This window comes from Anguilla anguilla, chromosome 8, assembly GCF_013347855.1.
Source record: "Anguilla anguilla isolate fAngAng1 chromosome 8, fAngAng1.pri, whole genome shotgun sequence".
Taxonomy (NCBI): Eukaryota; Metazoa; Chordata; class Actinopteri; order Anguilliformes; family Anguillidae; genus Anguilla; species Anguilla anguilla.
In genome coordinates this window covers 18,493,024-18,511,934 of record NC_049208.1, presented here as the reverse complement: position 1 = coordinate 18,511,934, position 18,911 = coordinate 18,493,024, and the positions used below count along the sequence as shown (strand labels likewise).

General features: G+C 39.1%; 1 long non-coding RNA gene across 2 annotated transcripts in view; it reads left to right on the top strand.

The window, feature by feature from the left end:
* Positions 1–18,911, top strand: part of LOC118234400 — a 98,182-nt gene that overhangs the window by 65,742 nt on the left and 13,529 nt on the right. The window contains exons 3-4 of one of the 2 annotated variants that reach the window (XR_004766662.1): positions 11,680–11,745; positions 16,160–16,228. This is a non-coding gene — a long non-coding RNA (uncharacterized LOC118234400). The remainder of the gene's footprint in view (positions 1–11,679; positions 11,746–16,159; positions 16,229–18,911) is intronic. The other variant, XR_004766661.1, reaches the window with a different exon arrangement.

The following is an 18,911-nucleotide window of genomic DNA, read 5'->3' as shown; positions in this document are numbered from 1 at the left end:
CCAAAGCAATGAAAAAAATCTGTTTCCACAAAACCATACAAATAAAGCACACATTCCTTTTATCATTTCTAAGTAATTGGACTGTGTGTGTGAGGGAGAGGGAAAAAGAAAGTGGAAAAAAGTACGTATATGCACGTATGTATACACACAAAAGAAATCTAAACTTAAGCTTATTTTCAATTGGATTTAGATGATAAAAACTACTCAGATGTTCAAACTGAGGCTTCCCATGTTGACAAAGTGCATTTGCCTGTTTCTACATCAGTCTCTACACTCTGTAGAGCAAGTGTAAAGCTCACATTTTTGTGCTGAATCCTGGAATACAGCAACACAATCAGTTTCAAACGGTGAAAATATTTTGACATATATAGCATGCATTATTAATACAGTCCTTACATAGAACATGCAAACTTACACCACTGTGTATGCCAGCACATGGGTGTGGTATTCACGTGATCTTTCCTGGCTATGGGAGATCCTCTGTAAATACTGGGATCAATATTTCCTGTATTACATTAAGCAGCCTGGTCTGGCTGACAGAAAAATGGTTTACATTTGAACAGTTTGAAGTTCTATCCCAATAAAAAACTCGGCCCTTAAAACAATGAATAATCTTGTGTTTGTTTGATCTACGTATGCAGATTAAACATCATCTTTGAGGAGTTACTGTTTAATTCATATTACATTTCCTGGAGGCAAATCTGAGAGCTTCACTGGCACATTTAAATTCAGTGCCTTTTTCCCTGCATGTGCACACCATTACTGTCTAAGGCACACTTTCAGAACCCCTTTCAAGTGTGTTACGGCTTTGGAATTGCTGTGGTGAAAGCAAATTAAAACGTAACTTAGCGTGCCATCACTTTAATCCCGCATTATACTGTAGCACCCTTTCATCTTTCAGAAGACATTCTCTGTGTCCCCCCAAAATGAATGTTTTAATTGTGAATCTCCCAGTGACAGAATGACTTTTCGATGAGTTTTTTTTTTTTATTCCATCAAGCACAGGCCTTTAAAGGGCTTATCTGAGAGGATTCCCTTCCAATTATGCCAAACTTAAGTCACAAGTTTGCTTTAAGGGTCACAGTTCCCCTTTCTGAAGGAGAACTGCAGGGCTCTCCTTTAAAGGAAAACTTCCATGTTCATTAGAGCCTGCTCTGTAAGTAGACTCCATAATGTGCACCCCAAATCTGCTCTCCTCCACCCCACCTTCCCTGCTTCACAAAATTCTCGGACCCATCTTTGCTGTTTCTGTGACAGAGTGACTCTGGGCAGTGGTGCTTGTGTGTGTGGTGCTGGTGGAGGGGGGGACTGTGCCCCTCCCATCGTGTTGGGGGCTTACAGATCTGAGGTGTTGCTCTCATTGTATGGAGACTCCTGAAGCAGTGTACGCACAGTCTACCTGCACAGTCTACCTGCAGTGGTGACGTATCACCCACATCACATATACGAGGTGAGCACTGCTACTGCTGGTACGGAAATTGCTACAACTCTTTACTTCCTTGGCAGGCACTTCCTGGAGCTCTCTGTTCATGTTTATGCACAGTTCACAATACCAACGAAGTCACCGCTGGAGTCAGTATAACTGCATGTAAAAAATTGTAATGTGATGTAATCTTTGCTGGCTACACAATGTGCTGTACATTCTGATGCCAGACTGCTGAGAGATGGGAAAAATAAATAGTAACTAAATTAAAGTAACTAATAAAAACTAAAGTAAATATATGTTTTGAAAGTCTCTTCTCTATCAAAAAATATGTAAGAAATTAATTAGTGATGGGAATGGCCTATGAAGGTCATCATTTCTGCAATAAGGTTCGCTTTTTTCAGAAAATATATGATTTACCCTTACTTTCCTTCGTTAACCTGTCTTTTAGCATCTAACACAACCTATTATATTATTGAAAATGAACATCAACACCAACATTTTTAGTATGTTTATTAAAAGCTTGGCTGGACATACACAGTATGTGAGTTTCCATAAAGGCAAGGAAAGGTATTACCTCTCAAACACTAGCATTTATATTCTGAGATTGGGACAAAAACTGAGAATATGCTGCTTTAAATTAATTAACCACAAGTCTTTGAGCTAATCCACGATCTACACCTTACATATATTTATCTCCCAATGCATACAGGGTTTAGGCACGCAAGGTGTCCGTGAACATCCGTTTGGCTCGTTGTACGATGACTTGTTGGGACTTGTTATCTTGGAATGCTGGATCAGGCCTCTGAATCGGAAAGTGGGAGCAGGAATGAATGGCGCTGCCACTCATTTGGAAGTTAATGAAGAATGAAACCTCACCTCTTGCCTTGGCAGGGACTCGCACCCCCCATTCATGCTGTTTTGTGAGATACCGGGGCGCTAGTTTTCCTGTCATGTCAAATGTTAAATTGCCATGAAGCCTGAAAGCTCTTGCGCTACAGCTATTGAATTTGCTCCTCTCACCATCTCCCATTAAACAGCAATACAAGGACACTAAATTAAAGTAAATAAGTAAGTGAATTGTTTACTACGTATGCACCCCTATGTCTTCAGTGAATGTCACAGAAACACAGTTATGTCAAATTCAATCTGAACATTGGCAGGGTAAAAATAAGAATAAATGATTAAAATAATTTCACATTGAAACATGACAAGCAAGAGCACCATATTACCCCAAGCCATGTGTCTTAAATTAGCTAATTAATCCTTACACCAATTATGAGCAATAACTCATCAGGCAGGGCCCAGCCATCCAATATTCAGCCCATTCTAATTTCTTCTGTCGGGACTTTTCACAGTTTCCTACTGGAGCATCTGGAGGGAAAAACTAAGTGAATAAATCAACTGTGGAATGAAGATCTGCCAACTAACATATCACTTATGATCTGTATCTAACATAGCATGTGCAATATTGGTGAAATCCAGAGGCGCTTTCATTTGTGCCCTTGCTAAAAGGGCCACACAGCAACTGAAAGGCAGAAGTGGTGAAAAAATGACACAGACACGCTATAAAGGACATGGCATGACGGTGGCATAGATGCACTGTGACAATTATATAGGTATTTCCGAAATTGTCTTGGAAACTGTATTGCATCATATGTGCATTTTTCTTAGTCATGTGCATTGTGGAATATGGTTGTTTATTCAATATTATAATACATGAGTTGTTTCTTAAACTGTGAAATAAACACCCCACTGCAACTTATATGTTATATGTAACTTATATATATCTTCGTTATGTTCAGCTGTACAGAGCATTAGGAGCTTCGTTATGTTCAGCTGTACAGAGCATCAGGAGCTTCGTTATGTACACCTGTACAGAGCATTAGGAGCTTCGTTATGTACACCTGTACAGAGCATTAGAGCTTTGGTCACATACCGCTGTACAGGACACTGGATGATGTCATTGCACTGACATCAGCATTATCTGTGCTTGTTCCTTTAAATAAACCAAAAAATCTATACATAATAAATAATAATTCTGTTGAATAATTCTGTAGGAATGCTTACTGTGTGGTTGCCATGTACCTTCACCTCTAAACAGGGGCGACATAGCTCAGGAGGTAAGACCAATTGCCTGGCAGTCGGAGGGTTGCCGGTTCAAACCCCGCCCTGGGCATGTTGAAGTGTCCTTGAGCAAGACACCTAACCCCTAACTGCTCTGGCGAATGAGAGGCATCAATTGTAAAGCGCTTTGGATAAAAGCGCTATATAAATGCAGTCCATTTACCAAATATAGGAGAGATCATCTGGAAGCCTGTTAGGACAGACAGTAACATGTGACATTAACGCTTCGTAATTAACAAAGACATTATCACGCAATTCTACAAGCATACTTCAGTGAATTTGACATTTTTCCAGCACAGAAGAAATATGTTAGCTTTCATAATACATACGTAATCATAAACAAAAAGAATGACGTGATTCGATGTCTGAAGGCTAGAAAAAACATTTTGTTGTCATTAATAATCACACAATTTCCTGCCACTTTTCTTTCAGCTGAAAAGAGATCCACATGAAAGTCTCACAAAAAGAAAAAGACTGGATCTCTCTTGATAAGAAGGCAAATATAAAGGACACAGTGTGGCGGGGGAATTGGGTGCAGCAGCTCTTTGCTTTCTTCAGCTCTTCTCTCTGCAGTGGCATGGCAGTGCGGTCCTTCGGGAAGCCCGCTCTAAAGGCTGCAGGGCATGGACCAGCTATAATGTGAATTTTGCATACTGTACGGATCATTGCCCAGTTCAGGACAGTCACATTGAATCTGTGATCAACCGATTGTGCTTCACGAAACCGTCAACCTTCATTTACATCAGCCTGTCCCCCCCCCCACTTCGCTGCAAACGGTCTCCACTCTGCTCGGTCTGTCTGTCTGTCAGCTCGCAATGGTCACGTAGGCGGGGCAAATTCATGGCACTGGACTTCAATATAAAGTCACCTCTTCTGGCCTGCATTAACCTGAGTGGTTTTAGCCAGACAGATTGCTGGTGTGACGCAGAGTCCTGCTTTTCCCACTCAATTTCATGTTTCAGGCGCTGTCCTCCTTTGTGCTACAAATGGAATCCCAGCAGCCACTGCAAGAGCTGTACAAGATGCCCCCGCAACCCACCCCTGCCCCAAGCTCACGAGAAGGGGCAGAATTGAGAATACAATGACATTTAGCAAACACAATTAGCTAACTTTGCCTCAGGACTACTGGACAAAAAAACCCCACAATGGTTTTTTCCTGCTCAGAGGAAGGACATTAAAGGCACAAATATGTACTTTTGTGTAGCCAAACTCAGCAAGAGAGGGTGAGCCAGACAGGGCTGTTTCATCGCTGTTCTGTTGACCTTGGGAAACTCCTCTGGAACTGAAAGGCCTTTTTGTTTCATATCTTCAAAATATTCCACACTGTTACCCGCAAAGATCTGAGCCGACAGTGGAAAGATCTAAATGCGAAAGGTTCTGGGACAACTCTTGAGACACTGCACTCCATTCCGGACAGTGGACTCCAGCCCAGACCTACCATCAGGGTGATCTGGGTGTGCACCCTGGGGCCCAGCATTCCAAATGGACTTTGCATATGCAAGGAAAAATAAATTTTTTATTGGGAACAATAGTGAGTCATTTTGCAAATCTTCCTAACGAACAAACATGGCGTTATCCCATTATCAGGCAGTGCACATTCCACGTGGCAGCATAGCTATCGCAGATAATATTTAGATAATATTTAGCTAACACACACACACACACATACATGTAGTTAAATGGAAAGGTATTGGCACAGTGACACAATTTTTGCTGATTTTACAATCACATTGTAATTAATGTTTATGATTATTTTGAAGTAAAACTGATCTTTTTGTGTTATTGTAAGTAGAAACAGAGAATAAAGTTTGTACTTTTGTTTGTTATTCAATAAATGCACATAAATTAACTTTATTCCCTACCTACTTTGAAAAGATAAAAAAACACAAGTGGCCCAAAGCTTTGGGTTTGTACTGTACATCTCACAAGTATTCCTAACAAAATCGAAATCAAAGGCTAACACTTGCCCTCATTTTTTCTTCAACTTCTAAACATTACACTTAGCTTACCTGAACCCAAACAATTTCTGTATTCCTAACGCTAATCATAATTTTACCTCTATGTTTAGCCCAAGGAGTCATTAAGATGGAAAAATACAGTTTAAATGACATCAATTCATCAAAATATGCAAGGAAATTTTTCTATGTAATTTTTCATTAAAAATATATTTCACAAAGGATGTGTTAAAATGCGTGTTATATCCCAACAGTGAAAAAATATGGATCATCCAAAATCAAAGACTAATCCTTGCCTTAATCCCAAGATCCTAAACATCACTCTAATCTTGCTTCAGGCCTAACACTAACCACATTCCTAACCATAACCCTAATTTGAAGTCTAAATCCTATTTCTAGCCTGAGGGGTCATCTTCTACCTGATTTTTCCATTAAGATGTGTGAGAAACAATGTACATTTGATCAATTCAACCAAATAAATGCAAAGAAATTACTTTGAAGGCTATGGTGTTCGGCCCAAATAGTGAAGAAAATAGTGTTTTGCTTGTCCATATCAAAGAATAACTACTGAACAAATATTTTCCCATGCTCAGAACCATAACCGTAATCTTGCCTCAACCCTAACACTTTCTACCCCTAACCCTAACCCTAATCATAAGTCATAACCCTAACTCTAACCATATCTATAACCTTCACTTTCACCCTAACCAAAAACATAATGCTCAAATGAACATTAGCTCTAACACTAACCCTTCTGTAATCTTTTATTAGGACATATTTCCAGCTGTCCAGTCTATATTTCCAGTAAACATGCTCCCTTATAAAATTTTGGATAAAATTACTTTTTATATGTAATAGTCTTTCTACTGACAAGTAGAAACATGCTGTTCTCTTCGCTATCACGAAAGGTCAATCACACCTGAGTCTGGAGCTTCTACTGTCCTCAAGCAAAAATGAAAAGAACACATAATTGTACATAATAACTAAATGTACCATTTAAAAATACTATGGCTTCTATCCCTTGTCAGCTGAAGAAATTCCTGTGCTCTGTTTTTCTGTGCAGCTGTAATTACTTGTATGAGATTCTTGGAACCTCATGATGTATGTCCTTTGATATGTAGCGTGATATGTATCTATTTTATATGTGCGCACGTGTGTGTGTGTGGGTGTGGGTGTGTGTGTGTTCGTGTGGTGGTGAGGGGGTTTCAGTGTTGAATAGTGGTTGGGGAACTTGTTTGCAGCTTGTTTGTATTAAAAGCGCAGTTAGGACGCTGCTGTTGTAGCCTGGAGCAACTATTCCTTAGACCTTTACCTTTTGTTGTGGATTGTTTTGTTTATGCTTTCCAAGAAGGTGGTGCTATTTCTATGGCTGAATGCTTCTGTTTCTACTTAATTACCGAAGCTTCAGGCCAGGTCATTATTCACTTCCAACATACAGACATTCACCTTATTGATTTATGAGTGGTTGAGATGAGCAGAATATGGAGAGACTCCATAAGCGGAAGGGGAGAGAAGCAAAACCCAACAGAGAGCCTTTCTTTTTATGAACAGTTTCAGTGGCTCCACATGAAAGGAAATGCCACACTAGGTCTGTTAAATTGTCACAGTGAATTAGCCATATTTGTGCTGGAAGCTACTCAGTTAAGATTTAAGGGAATAATTAAAACAGAATAAAAACAGAGCTTTGATATGTATGCTAATTACCACAATGTTTAATGCATCTGATAAGCATGCAAACACCACAACTATGCCTTCAAATAATTATCGTGAAATACTCTTCACTAATAAAAACATCCAGGGAAGGCACTATTTAACTGCAGTAGGAGGCCGACTTTATTACAAAATTGTATGCAATTAAACTGCACACATTAAATAAGTAGCTGGAATGCCTACCTGCTGTTCTCTTAAATTTGGATTGCTTTTTGTCATGTTCCCAGGAGGTAGCATGTTGCTGAGGGTTCTTTTTCACATAGTATTTGGAGCAAATTATTGTTTTTGGATATGATCAGTGTTGCTAGCATGAGAGCAAAAAATTGATGGGAGGAAATGGTAGAAGGGCAAAGAGGGAAATAATTAATGATAAATTATTTACTTACACTACAAGTTAATTCACTATTATCGTTATAATGTGTAATTGCACCAGTCAGTACCTGTGTAATTGATAAGGTCACCTCCCAATGTAGCCATGCCACTTCAATCATCAACTACTTCAACATTTCACTTTAATAGCCATTGCACAGTAAGTAAACATTAATTATGTAGTACTTACAGTGTACTTACTAAAGATAAACTACTGATGTGAAAAACATTCTTCCAGAAACACTGAATCTGGTGTGTTTGATGTTTACCCTGTTTCCCTTTGTCTGATATTACATTTTGTCTAAATATCTGAAACCATTCAGTGTGACAAATATACAATAATAGAGGAAACCAGGAAGGAGGCAAAAACTTTTTTCACAGCACTGTACTGTACTGGACTCTCTCTCTCTCTCTCATATATATATATGTATGGGAGAGAGAGAGAGATGCTATCTTCCTGTTAATCAACTGTTACAATAATTTGTTTTTCAGTCATGAATGGTGCAAAAAGAAAATTATAATCTGTTCTGTGTTTTGATTTGGTTTTGATGCTGCAAACAGTATTTTATTTTTAGCTTGACAATGACAAAATTTATGCATGCTGGGAATTTTTTTCAAGCTGAAAAATATTCCATTGTGAGATTTCATGTATGACAGCTAATTATTTTTACTAACTTGAATTATTTTGGAGTCTTAATAAAATAAATTCATTTCTCATTGTAATATTTTCATTTATCATTATAAGCTACACTTTGGTTTCTCTTGTTTTAGCTTATCTTATATTTTGATATGATTACATTTTAATGATTTTTTCAAAAACGACCTTGTCATTAAGTACCATGTATGGTTTTAAAAAGCACTGCTTGTGAAAAATAAACCAATTACCCTTATGCTCATTTTGTGAAATACGCCAGTCATACAGATGTATGTGGCTGATAACATACTTCCTCTATTGAAGTACATCTGTCATTTCAAACTTGCTTAGTTGTTATTTGTCAGAGACAAAGCTAAACAGAGACATAAAGTATCAGCACCGCAACCCTGAAAGCACCCACCAGCTGGCATCACTGTTTGTATGCATAAACATCATTCATTATTCATATGGATCTCCGTGTGTTAAGACAGGCCTTCAAAAAGATTTTACCACGGTACACACAGGGAGAATCTTTATTGGAAAAAAAGGCTTTGTGTCTTGCTACATCAATTAGAATGATGTCGCTGCAATGGTAAGACTTTACATGAATTTGTCAACATCCATTATGTAGTTTGGCAATTTGTATAAAGGTTACTTCATACATTATGCAGAGTGCTCTTCAAGATAATGTACATGAACAAAACAGGTGGGACAGTGGAGTGGCTGTGCACAAAGTAGGTAGGCCCTGTGCCACAATGGCTGTGGGCCATTCCTTGTGCTTACTTCACAATGGATGTAGACCAGTGCTGTACTGGTTTTAAATAAAGGTGGGCATGCTCATTTTCCACCCTGGCGTACATGGCTGGCAGGTGAATCGGCTGGGCCCACCTTTACGCAGGCCCAGGGCTGGCATCAATCCCTTCTTCAGATCAATTCAGACCCTTGGCAGGATGTATTCATGTAACTTGTTTCCCATTAAATCTTTTATTATCAATTTACTCGAATAAATTCTGTTCATAACTGTTCCCTCAGTTCAGCCCCCTCTCATAACTAATTCCTTAATTCAATCTCTTTTCAATATCACTTTTCTCAATTAATAACGCCAATCCCCTAAATTATGTAGTCTCTGTATTCCATTTACATTGATAATACTAAGGGAAAATAATCTAAATACAGTATGAATATGAATATTGCAAGTAATCAATGACTAACAATTGATTTTTAAAAAATAATGATTTTATATGTTTCTGTCTGTAATGCAATGTTCACAATTTTTAATACAAAGTGAAATTGTCATTAGCATGCTAAATAATAACCAGTAAAATTAGTTTGAACAGCCCCTGAACTAATGCTAACCAAAAGTTTTTTTCCACAGAGGAACAGGTTTATATGTAACAAACTGCTACAGAAGAATCAAACATGCTTACAATTACCCAAGGACAACAGCAGGGGAATCGAAGGGTTCATACAGTCTTAACAGCACTGTCGTCAACTGTATTGATTTCAGCCACTACTTGTAGTGTTTAAATGGCTTGAGCAATTGCACTTTTGTTTATTTGGTCTTTCACACTGTGGTCATAGATCACGAATGGAAATACAGTATCTAGCAAGCTAGTTGGCTAGCTTAGCCACCAAGCTAGCACTGGCATCGGAACCTCCACTATGAACCACAGGTGAGAGAGCATATTTGTTCCATTGCATGTAACAGTCTATATATAGCCTAGTCTGCAGGCACATGAATGATGTATAGGGGAGAGTGGGGAAGTTAACATTTTTCGTGTTTGGCTCAATTCTGAAAATATTACTAGAGATAGGTTAATCCTTTTTAATACAAACAACCTGCATTGCTTCGCTATGACTGCACACCACAATGAAATTTCTGGGACATACCATTCCCTAACAATCTGACCGAAAGTGTTGGGAGTAAAATGTTAGGCTACATTTAACCCTGTGGGTGGGGTAATATATAGCCTATATATTATATTATTATAATCAATCCTTTGTTGGTTGCAAAAAATTTCACAACTTGTCTTGCATCACCTAAGTTGCGCCCCTTTTATGTAACAAGATCAGGTCAAAACCTAGTACATGGCTGGACCGGCCGACCAAAGGTGTAACTTCAGAACTCGGTCACAGACATTTGTGTTTGTAGGGGTGGCCCCGCTGTTGCGGTCCAGCCAAAAATGTAGGCTAAATGGTACGCAAACATCTGTGAAAAGCCTAACAACGGTGTATGCTATGTAGAAATTCACCTACAAGTGACAGTAGGCGACTTATTTCTGAGCAGTTTTTCACTAAACCAGTTTGAGAATTAGCTTGCATGATTGATTTTGGTTCTTCCTTCAGCCACTGTGTGACTCTGATCTCTGAAGACTAAAGACAATAAATTATCTAAATGTAAGCAACTGGCATATGCCTACGGGAATTTTTAGTATTTGCACTGTAGGCATTGCAAATACTATTTATGCCATTAAATAAATGATAAGAAATCGCTTATGTACTACTGTGCTAGAGCGGAAGCCCGTCAGACTGGTCTTTTGTGTGTTTCTTTCAATTCATTCAAAGTTCGAAGAACTCAAATGAACAAGATGAACTGAGTGTACTGAATGACTCAAATGATTCAAATGAACAAAATATACTGATTTTACGGAATAACTCAAATAACTGAAATGAACGAAATGTACTGAATGTACTAAATGACTCAAATGACTCAAATGAGCAAAATGTACTGAATGTACTGAAAGACTCAAATGACTGAAATGATGGCGCTGAATGAACGGAACAATTTAATTGGTATGAAAACTTGAAAAGTAGTCTACTGAAAGACTCGCCGAATGTATAGCATAGGCCTACTAATGGTAGTGCCTTATGCGAGCAGAAACAGGAAATGCTATATGTTCGGCGGAAGTGTTTAGATTTGTGATAATCACATGAATGTTTGAAATATTTATAACGACGTTAATGACAACCTTGATGACAACTTGAACTTTTTAAACAGTGCTCTGAGAGCATATTAGGATAATAGGAAAATAATCAAAATTTAAATACAAAACCCCCCTGGGACTGATAGCCTTTCATTCAACTTTCATGCTGTAGCTAGCAGTTAGCGGCACCCACCTACCCAGAAGCATAGGCAGCGCAGCAAGATGAAGACTGATATTGCAGAATCAATGTCGTTAAAGTTGCTAAAAATGTTCAAGTGTTGTAGTCGTAACATGTGCTTAGCAGTAGCTTCTGTTTAGATATTTATTGAACTAAGGGTGAATTCACACCATGCAAAGAGTTGGCTGTGTGTGGGAAAGACTTTGTTGCTCTGACTGGAGTTAGCAACTTCACTGATTATAAGGCATATGGTCCAATTAAACAGGCATCTTGACATAGTAGTATCTAGGTGGTAGAAAAGAAATATAGTTTCTCTGATCTGTTATGCTGCAATGTTGTGTGCACCTATGTTTTTCCAGGAGCTGTAAGTGTATAATCGGAGTTGGAGCTGGAGAGGGAGGACTAGAACGTGAATATGATATTCAGTAAGTGAGTGTTTTATTAACAGTGAAGTACAGTATACAAAAATGATTCGAAGAACTCGAAAACTCGATTCATTTTGATTTACTGACTTCCCAACACTACCTTGTGTTACATTTTGGACTGCAACAGCGGGGCCAGCCCTACAAACGCGAATGTCTGTGACTGAGTGATGAAGTTACACCATTGGTCGGCCGGATCACGTTTGTTAAGTCCAGCCATATACTAGGTTTTAACCAGGTCTTGTTATGTGGAGTTGTGGGGTACAATAACTTGTCGCTCTCTAACAATAGCATTAAATGATGTAGAAAAACTAGAAGAATGAAGCATTTGTGCAACTTTATGGAAAAAAGCAAAAGTGCGAATGGTTAATCAACACAAATAGGTGTTAATCAACACAAATAATCTTTTTAAAAAGGTGGAGAAATGGTATTTACATGCATTTACCCTCAACTACAGCCCTGATGCAGAACATTCCTTGTGATTACCTCACAATGGATGCCAGCCATTCCTTTTGCTACCTCATAATGAATGCAGGCCATTCCTTCTGATTACCTCACAATGAATGCAGGTCATTCCTTGTGCTTACCTCAGGTTGGATGTAGGATATTTCTTGTGCTACCTCATAGTGAATACAGGATAATAATTCAATTTAATTCAATTTTTGGCTGGACCGCAACTAGGTACTAGGTTTTGTTTTTTAGTATAGCGCCTTTTACAGAGAACTTTCACAAAGACACTACTAATACTAGTAGTAATAATAATAATAATTATAATAATAATAATCAATATCATCATCATCATCATCATAATAGATCATGCTGAACGAATGTCATGAGGTTGAGGCAACTTGCAGTCTGTTACATTTTTGAAAAATTTATTTGCTGAAAAATGTGTTGCTTTTTAAATATACAGTATTTAATTTTAATGATCTTTTAGCTCCCACAAAATAACAACCTGTTTTCATATTCTACATAATAATCTATTTGACACCTTAGACATTGCAGTTAATATACAAAAAAAATGCTCACAATTATTCACACCACTGGTGTTTAATCCAGGAAGTAGTCTTCCCAAGTAATGTTAAGCCATCAAACCTGATGGTCGTAATCATTTTACACCATTTTTAAATGGGGAGAATCTAGTCCTTTAATTGTATTTAATATAGTACAAAAATAATACAGACATCAAAATGCATATGCATAATTCAGCACCATGGCAGTACCTTCAATGAATCCCATTTCTCATTAAGCAGGTTTTATACTTGATCTAAATAAGACATCGTAAGATAAGGACTTTTCGATCTTCAGCTTCAGACATTCATGATGGTTTAAATGATTAAAAATAGACCTGATTTTCCAGTCTGATACATGGCTCATCCAATTAATTCTTTACACTGGCCTGATAGTGAATAATGATGTTATCTTACCTAATTAACCTGTGGTGGAGTTATACTCCATTGCTGGAAGGAATGAGCCCTCATCTTTATCACAACAGTCTATGTAGTCTTTATATTAACTAACCAGGGCTGCTATTCCACAGAAAAATATTGGCTCTTTGATTTAAATGAAAGTACAGGCTATTTTCAAATGACACAGCAAAGTCCCCACCCACTATGCACATATCTGAATTGTTTATTATAATTTATTTATCCAGCTTATTCCAGTCATTGAAATATGAAAGAACAATAATTGCAACATTAACATACACAACACACCTTGTTTAAATTAAGGGCAGCCACCAGTGCAATTAGAGGATTAATCTGTTCTATGTCAGATTGTTCTTCTTGTTGACAGACCCATCTCAAGGGAAGTGAGAGGCAATCAGATTAAGAGCTGTCCTGGTATAAAGTCACTACACTGTCTTTTTACTTAATCCATTATACAACAGGACTTTTGCCCATATCACATGGAATAGTCATCAGAATTGGAATTAATTGCATTTTAAATGATAGAACCTGCACTGGACTCTCCTCAGACTTGCGTCCGTTGTTAGAAGCTCTTCTTTTTGGTTCACTGGCCGATGGTGTTTACGTTGATAAGTAATTATGATGCGGTGTCGGATACTCTATGGTCTGTATGTAAATAGAGAGAACCAGGTACTCTAGGTTATAGGTCAGTGATGGGCATAGATGGCTGAACAGCTTGTTCTTGTCAGTATCTGTTCTTATGTGAGTCAGTATGTGCTCACTCAGTTATACTGTACATGTAGGATTTGAAGGTTCCTGTTTCACCAGGTTGCAGAGGCAGACATGTGGGCACTGTAAAAACAGGTGGAATGTCTCCTAAGCGGAAATAAAATATTGCAATATATTTAAAGGCAGAGAAGATAAATAAGCCTGCTGAAGAATTTAGAACTTTCATTGAAGATATCAACCATATTGCATGTGATAGGTGTGATAATATGCCTGTAAAAAGATTATGACTATCAGACACGGAAAGTCAAGGTTTGTTGACTGTAGAGGAAATTGTGCAAAGAAGTGGAATAATAACTTAAAAGCCAAAGATTATTAAAAATAAGCCTGGGGTCATCATTATGGCATTGGGATTTTTCACAAACTGGGTCACCTTCTTGCATGGCACTCCCACATTTCTTGACAAAGATGTGCGGCCATGTGTGTCTTCACAGAAGCTAAGTTTTCTATTATCTTATAATTCTGAAGGAAAAGAGTAAAAGGAAGGTTCTAGGTTTAAATTGTTCTGCTGACAATACTAAATTCTGTTATATTCTGCTAATACTAAATTTGCTATGCAAATTTCAGAGCAGAAAATGTGACGTTGATGCTGGGTATGTGCTTCTCTGCTTGGTTAAATGCCTTTGGCTTCAGTTTAGACTGCTTGACTGAGTGAGGCTCTTGTCCAGATGGTGGTGTTCACTTCAGTGATCCGGATTATTTAAACAGTGACTTATTAATGGAGTGCTCCTTTTTTAAAGGGGCTTTTGACTTTCATGAGAAGTTAGCGCATCAGCTAACTGCTCAGCTCACTGATGGCACGCACTGAAGTTGTGCAACAGTGATGTTATAAAATGGCTGTACACTGAAAGTATTTCCTTTTGAAAAAAGAATTGCAATATACCTTTCAGTCAGCTGCCACCCTGCAGAAACTGGTCTGAACTTGTGTTTTTAAAGGTAAATTTCATTTTCATTTAAACACTTCAGGAAGTGTCAACACTGTGTGCAAATATCTAGTATTTCACTCTCTGGCAAATTTACCAGAATATTCTTTTTGGACTGTGTTCAATAAGTCATGAATATGTATGTGCTAAGTACTGCATAAATAGTAAAGAAGAGAAATTAGCTTTATTGCCCCAAGGTCAAGGGATAGTGTCCCAGATTAAGGTGTTTCAAATCTACAAGTGCAGACAATAACAATAATAAGTTTGAGAATCCCATGACCAAAAAAGTAATATTGACAGTGTATGGGCTGTTCCCATTATGCACTCACTACAAAAAAGTCCATAGAACATAGTGATACCAGACATCACCATAAAGTGCAGTTACATTCGTGAAAAGGGGAGAATTGCAGCTATGGAAAATATTGCCAATCTTTAAACTGGATTTCTGTAGAGATGAATTCGCAGTGTATAAATGATGATGCTGAAGATCGAATGACATCAAAGTGCAGCAGAAATGAACAAGAAGAACGAGAAGATTGTGGAATGCATTTTGTAATGATAAGAAATGGAATGCTTCAAAAAGTGCAACGTTTCAAATAAAACAGGTACATATTTCTAATTTAAACAAGGCAGACAATATTTTCTACATTTCTAGAAATGTTAATGATCTTCATTCTTATAATTACAAAAAATACTTTTCTCTTCTCTCAATTAAGAGACCAAGAAGATTCAATTATTTGAATTTTACAAGTAGGGTATGGCACTGCACTATACTTTGCATTGAGACAGCGGAATTCTTTCTGAACATTAACTTGAATAGTGTGATGACTAATGTGTCTGCATTTTCCAAAAGAAAGACACGTAGAGACAGACAGAGAGAAAATTTAACAAATTTCAGTAAACAGCAAAGAATGTTGATACAAAAAAAATGTTGAAACTGTAAAATGCATGCAGCTGTCAGTTAAAGCCAGTCCATTCTTACGGCGAAAGATTTTTTTGCAGACGCCAGTTCAAGCATGACCTCTGTGATCACAACGCACTGTTTATGCACACACAAGAACAATGAGGTGACCTGGCAGTTTGCTGGTTATACATTCCTCAATCTTTCAGGGTATGCCATGCTTAAAATCCTGGCGTGCAGGAGGGGAGGCCCCTGTGTGGAGTAAGTGCTCGCTTTTGCAGTGGAAACTGAGATATGCACTTTTCCCCAGGACTCACTGTCTATGCAATGCTGGGCTAGAGAGGGAAGTCCTTCGTGTTGGTCTGACAGTGCTGTGAGATTCCCTGTGGTGTCCTCCGCAGGGACCAGGGAGAGGAGACACAGGACCAGCTGCATCAGTACTGCACCCAGCAGAGGAAGCAGTTTTGTAGGTAGAGTACCATTTCCCCAAGACCCTATGTGTGACCAAACTGCAGGCTCCATCTCCACTTGGCTAAGATATTTTTAAATGAATGTACCAAGGGAGTTCCAGTGATACTATTTCAGATGAGTGGTGGGTGGGATTACTGGTAACCATAGATGTGTTGCAGGTTAGTGTGTTTGGATGTTCCTCTGCACTGGAGGACTGTCCTGTAACAGCTGCCTGCTTTTATACACACACATCTCCTGCATTTACACACACACACGCACACGCACACACACACACACACCTGCTTTTACACATGGGAGTGTGAGCGAATGAAGGGGTGTTCTAGAAGCTTGGAACTGCAGGCTGAAACTATGGGAAGATCCTGAGACAAAATATAATAAAATATTACACCATCACACTATGCCTTTAACAAGACGGGTCATGATACTTATGAAAATTATGATTAATATTCCATCTTGTATTATGCAAATGCCTGTGCCTGACACACAAGATAAAAAACCTGATATTTCTAAGGAAAACAAATCAATGTGAGTGTGAGGGCTGTTATGCAATTATGCCTGCACACTTTTGACTAAAATATTTATACATCATGAGTATGCAAGCTTTTATCCCGAAAAGTGAATTAGTTTAAAACAAATAAATTTCAATACTTCGTCTTGAAGCTTCGATGTACTGTAAACTGAACTTTTTTGTGCATCATTTAATTTCTTAAGTTCAGAGCCACACTTAGAGCCATTTATATATATAAGTAATAAAGCGAACATACTGAGTTAATCCAGACCACACATTTTCACATGTAATTCATGCACACAGGTGGATAGTCATTGAAACAGTCAGTTTTTGCACTTTACTGAGATAGAAGTGCCCCAATTGGTTTTATACCTGCAGTCTCCCTGTTCAAAGCACATTCTCTAACCACCCCACCCACTGCCCCCTATGCATTCTGATTTGCAGAGTTTCTGTAAACAAAAAGAATCCTTTGGTATGTAGAAGATCTTCCATGGTTTTTGTTGGTCAGGGCGTGATTAAAAGGTTTCTATGCCCAAGGGACATTTCAACCTCCTCACCTGAAATTTTAAGCCCCCTCCTGAGGTGCCCAAGGCACCGTGAGCCCAGGCCATAACCTGTCTCATTCCTGGCAAGGGAGGATCTCCAAGGAACCAGAGGTCCCTGCAAAATGCCACCACCTCATCTTGTGCTCCATGACAACATAATATATAGCTCCTAACCTCACTATCTACCAGCAGCTGCCAAAACGTACGCTTCGTCTATTCATCATAATCTATATCCCTTAAGCTTCAGGCATCTATCACAGCAAATGTTCAGTGTCAAATCAACTCTACTGATAGAGTAGATTCTGCTCTGATAGAGTGCATTTGATGTTCTGTCAGGCTAAATTAACACTGGACATTTTTCTCTCTGCCTGATACTGCTGAGATGGGAGCCGGTCTGCGAAACATTAACATGTCAGTCTATGTGGCCACTGAAACCATAAGATTTGAGTGTTAATCTCTTCCTCTTTGGTCCCGGTAACAGTAAAACCTCCTTAATCACTTGCGGGACATGGAGGCTTGAGAAGGGCAGAGATGTAAATATGAGAGGTATGAGAACAGGGCCTGCATAGTGGCTACTTCCCCATACCAAACATACAGACTGTCGTGGAGGGGGAGGGGGGGTTCTGACATTTTCAGCTTCTTTGTTTTGGTAGCGCAGCATTAGGGGGAGTTGTGGGGTGGAGGGTTATACAGTCGCTGCGGGAGAGGTCTGCAGGGGGGTTTGGAAGAGCAGGGAATAAGGGTGGGGGGTTGTGTGGTGGAGAGTTATTCAGTCACTGGGGGAGAGGCCTGCCAGCAGGTATTTCTGCTACTGTTCCAGTCTCATGCCCTGTGGCTGAGCCAGCTGGAGCTCAACACTTGATTATGCTCTGGTTCCCCTTTGCCCCCCCCCCCCCCAATAACCCCCCATAGTCCCCACCCCTTCCCCGTATATATAGCTGCAGGTAAAACAGGGAGTCGGCCTTCTGTTTCACTGTCTGTGAAGCCTTTGTCCTGTCTTCTCTTAGCTGCATCAGGCTCAGCGCATTGCATTGTGGGTTGTTAGGGCTGCGGTACAGAGCAGACCCTCCCTGTGCTTTTGGGCTAATATCTGACAGCAGGCCTCTCTTCCCCTCTCAGACCCTGAGAGGATTCTGATTTCTCCTCCCGCCGGGCCCTGGGGACGGCCGCTAACTGAGCCAGGAGTCGCGGGAGTTGGGCCAATTACACTTTTGGGATAAATGTAACGCCATGCAAGGGATGGTGGTGCTTAACAGCCTACGTGAATCCAGCCTTCCCCGGTTATTCTAAATGGAAGGGAATTTAAAAACAGATTTATGGGTCAGTTAAATATAGTTGATAAAATGATATATTCCTTTTGAAAGGGTGGAACTTTCCCCTGGTGGAACATTTAGGCATAGACTGAAAATACCTGAGGGTCACTTCAGTGGCCCCTATATTTCCCCCCAAAACAATAGATTTCCTACAACGATAGATTAAGTGAAAGCTCAAATGAGTTTGAGCTAATGAATGATCGTAGCACCTGTGATGTGATTATATTTGAATCCAAGAGCAGCACACCTGCTTTCCTCTGATGTTCTGTTCCATTGCCGTGGAGCCTCTACATCACACAGGGCTTCAGGCTCTTCT